This window comes from Aristolochia californica, unplaced genomic scaffold (assembly GCF_029961685.1).
Source record: "Aristolochia californica isolate CCGP_79_NKW_82.1479 unplaced genomic scaffold, dmAriCali1.0.hap1 SCAF_7, whole genome shotgun sequence".
NCBI lineage: Eukaryota > Viridiplantae > Streptophyta > Magnoliopsida > Piperales > Aristolochiaceae > Aristolochia > Aristolochia californica.
In genome coordinates, this window is record NW_027182268.1 from 4,469,512 (window position 1) to 4,473,959 (window position 4,448).

Below are 4,448 nucleotides of genomic sequence, written 5' to 3' on the forward strand. Positions count from 1 at the left end.
CTAACCCTTTTATCTTTTTCCATCAAACAATCAATGTGTTGCGGTCTTCAAAGTTTGGAATTTAATAGTGACTTTTTAGCTTTTTTGGGTAGTTTCGGTTTTCGGAACTACGGATGACTTGCTGAATGATTCTGTTGTCGCTTGATGTCCGTAGGCGCGTTTTTATTAAATAAACGGTGAGTCACGGAATTTAAAACGATTGAGTTTTTCGCTTCTTCTGTTCTGCCGAAGGCCGTGCCCGTTGTTCTTCTAAGTTATTCTCTCTATCTCATCTCCTGTGTACGGTTTCTCCAGCTTCTTTAGTAATTCCTTCTTTTTTTAGAATTCAACTGTTTGATGGTGAACGTCTGCTTTGTGCTGCTATCTTTACATCGTGATCAGTACTGTAAGTCCCTGCTCTTTCGTATTGCATTTCATCTGGTTTCTGTTTGCTGTTTATGGATTAAACCATTGGTGCTCGTTTTGACATGCTCCCTTATGTGTTAGATGTTATTTTCTTATATTCCGCAGGTCTATTACTGTTTCTGAACATGCATTTGTTTTTTAATTAGATTAATCAATCGTTGCCAGAGACAACAACAACAGAGCCCTCAAATTTTACCTTTTGCAGGTGTACCCATGGAAATAATTGAATGGTATTAACTCAATCAATTGTGAAGATGAAAGGAGTGCCTTTGGGTTTAGTTATTGGGACCTCCATAGGACTGATAATTGGGGTGCTTTTAGCTATTTCTGCACTATTCTGTGCTTGGCATCGCAAGAAACAAGCACAGATAGGAAGTAGCAGCTCAAGGAGGACTTCTACTATCCCCATCCGTACCAATGCTGCTGATTCCTCTACTATAATGTCAGATTCAACTGCTGGTCAGGAATCGCCAAAACTATCAGATGTAAATGTTGAAGCTTCGTGGCTGGGAGGGGCTAATAGAAAAAGCATAGTCTCAATTTCTGGAATCCTCAAATACTCGTACAAGTTTGTTCATTTCCTTGGTCTTTAAGTGTTTTGTGATTATTTTTTATTTTTTATAATCTAGCTTCTGACTCTAGTGACTGTTTTGTACTGCCAATGAAGTAAAAATATCGGTTGTTTGTAATGTTACCCTTTTATCATCTTTACGAACTCCAAGTCATTTCAATGATAATATGAATTTGCAGCTCGCACATGCTCAGATCTGTCTGGTATAAGCATGAAGACTGATCTATTATAAACCAAACTTAGTAGTACATGTTCATCAGAAGGTCTCTACTGATTCAGAACAGTTCTTGATGGAAGATACGTAATAGGAATAGTAGAAAATACCTTAGGAGTAAACAAGAATTCAAAAAGAAGCTGTGTGACTGTGCATCAAATCCTAAATGAACATTAGTTTCTTTTCTCTGTTTAACCATGCTCATGGTGATGCATTTGCAGAGATCTTCAGAGAGCAACTTATAACTTTACCACATTGATTGGTCAGGGGGCATTTGGACCTGTTTACAAAGCTCAAATGTCAACTGGTGAGACTGTTGCTGTCAAAGTCCTTGCTACCGATTCCAAGCAGGGAGAAAGAGAATTCCAGACAGAGGTAATCAAACTTTGCTTTTGAGCACTTGACGTTGCCCGATATGCTTCATTTCAATGTGCCAGTATGCTCTGTAAGCAGTTGATTTTGTGCAATGGTCTTGGACTTCTTGCACCTGAAAACACTGCTTGTAAGACTAAAATGATTAACCCATTCTGCCTAAATTGATATAATGTGTCCAGACAACAGATGGTGTGATTTGCTTAGATATCTATATGATTATTAGTTTCCAACAGATTAGCCTTTTTGAGATTCTTTAGTTCATTTTGTTGGGCAGATGAAGATTGTGTTTCTACTTTACTGTTTTTAGTTGACTTCAACTTGGTTGAGTCTTTTCCATTAGTCATCAGCTTGGAGTAAATTTGTTGGAACTTTATTTGTAGGTAATGCTACTTGGGAGGTTACACCACAGAAACCTTGTTAATCTGGTGGGATATTGTGCTGAGAAAGGCCAGCATATGCTTGTATATGTTTATATGAGTAGCGGCAGTCTTGCTTCTCATTTGTACAGTAAGTAATTCCTAATCTGTAGTTAAGAAAGCAAAAAAGTTCTGGACATCAATTATATCCTTCCAAATTTTAATGTGCTATTTTGGTGTTGTGAAGGAGAAATACATGATCCATTAAGCTGGGGTTTAAGGCTTTATATTGCTCTAGATGTTGCCAGAGGTTTAGAATACCTTCATGATGGGGTAAACTCCTGCTTTTTCTTTCTAGAAAGAAATCATAACTAGCTAATATTAACTGAAATTTCTGTATATTACAGGCCATTCCACCTGTGATTCATCGGGACATCAAGTCTTCCAACATACTGCTGGACCAATCCATGAGAGCTAGGGTAATCTCTTGTCCTCTTCATAACTTCTAGGCAAAAGTTTTTGTCTGAATTGTGGTTTTCTGTGATATTTTTATCCAAATGACCATCAGGTGGATTATGTATTTATATGGTATGATTCTAATTAAAATTTGGCAGGTGGCTGATTTTGGGCTTTCAAGGGAAGTAATGGTCGACTCACATGCATCAAATATCAGGGGAACTTTTGGTTATCTGGATCCTGAATATGTATCATCCAGGAGCTTCACTAAGAAAAGTGATGTCTACAGCTTCGGCATTCTGCTTTTTTAGTTAATTGCTGGCAGGAGTCCTCTACAGGGCCTTCTTGAATATATTGAACTTGTAAGATCCCTGCCTCATCATTCTGTTATGATGCAAATTTTAGGAACCCTTTTGAATGTTGAACATCATAACCTAGTGTGACTTGAACCAAAAGACATCAAAGACATCATACAAGAACTCCATCCTCGTTTGGCTCTTGAACTAAGGGCCCAATCTCTTGATTTGTCAAAATTTTACCAAATGGAAAAGCTGATCTATCCCACTTAAAATAGTTGTCTTAAATATGGTGGCATTGAGTTCACCTGATCTTCATTGGTCCTAAGTTTCTGTGGATTGAGCTAAACTTGGTTTGCATTCATAGATGAAGATTTTGTCTGCTCATTGCTTAATACCCATAACTGACATAATCTTTGCATGCATATGGCTCACACTGATCCTCAGACTAACAGTTCTTTGAATTATACTATATTATATGTCAACTCTTCTGATAACTCGTATGAACTTCCATTCCTGTCTACAAATGTTCAACACTATCAATTTCATGAGTTCCCAATAAACTGTTGCTATTTTAAAATTTCTTTGCAACATTTTCATGTGAACAGGGGGCACTAAATACTGAAGGCAATGTTGGTTGGGAGGAAATCGCAGATTCCCGTCTTGGTGGGAAGTATAACTTGGAAGAGCTCAATGAGATAGCAGCTCTTGCATACATATGCATTAACTCTGTCTCAAAGAACCGGCCATCCATGAGAGACATAGTTCAAGCTCTCTCTCAAATTACCAAGTCACGACACAGTCAAAAGAATCACATGCCATCCTTGTCCATCAGTAATTGAGGAAGTATCAGTTGACATACCCCTTTTGGACAGGAATCGAAGGACAGTTAAATGAATCAACCTGAAATTAACAATGCCTTGCATGAGAGAGTTTTTGCTCTCTCTCTCTCTCTCTCTCTCTGTCTCTCTGTTTCTATTAATATCGCTGTAATATGTCTTCATTATGGTGTAATTATACTTGCAGCAAGAAAATGAAAAAGAAAAAGAAAGAAATCATTTCAATGTGTTATTTTGTATTTTTTTCTTTAGACTGAAATCTATCTTCTTTGGCATGGTCAGTCCACTTTGTGTCCTTATGGCATGTAAGTTCTTCTAATCAGCATCCACGTTATGATGTGGATTACCTAAAGAATACAAATGTGAAGAAAATATATCCTTAAGAGTAACTGGACTGTGATGTGACTATTCATTTTTGCTTGTGTTTCTTGGACCACTATCCAAATGTCTCATTTTTTGGATCACTGATTCATGCAATACTTTGATTGCTTAAGTGGCTTAGGTTTGAACTTTTCTTTGATAGCTTGTTGTGATATTTTTGTGGGTTGAGAAGAAATGTTAATCATTTATTCTATGTTCATCCTTCAAGTCATGTAAAGATATACTTAAGTAGTTAATGTTTTTGTTTTTGTGATTTTTTTTATATTATTTGTATGAGTATTTTAAGAATAGAGGAAGGTCGAAAGATGTGAGGCTGGTAAGGTGTTGTAAGTGGGGAACATATGACCCTGTTCAATGTAGGGATTGGATTGTGTTTTTCACTATAGAAGTATAGAATGGGATTGTAAAAAAAATAGGGCGTCATTTAGGAAGGTCATGGTTTATTAGTTTGTTTTTTGTTAAATGAGACATAGATAGTGTGGGAGACAAACCCCATGGCTAGTCCATGGAGTAACCCTCAAAGCAAAATTACAGCTAGAAGAGCAACTCATGAAA

The 4,448-nt window shown here is 37.0% G+C and overlaps 1 pseudogene; it reads left to right on the forward strand.

The window, feature by feature from the left end:
• Window positions 1-262: 262 nt before the first annotated feature.
• LOC137937110 (calcium/calmodulin-regulated receptor-like kinase 1) lies at window positions 263-3,678 on the forward strand (annotated as a pseudogene).
• Window positions 3,679-4,448: the final 770 nt, after the last annotated feature.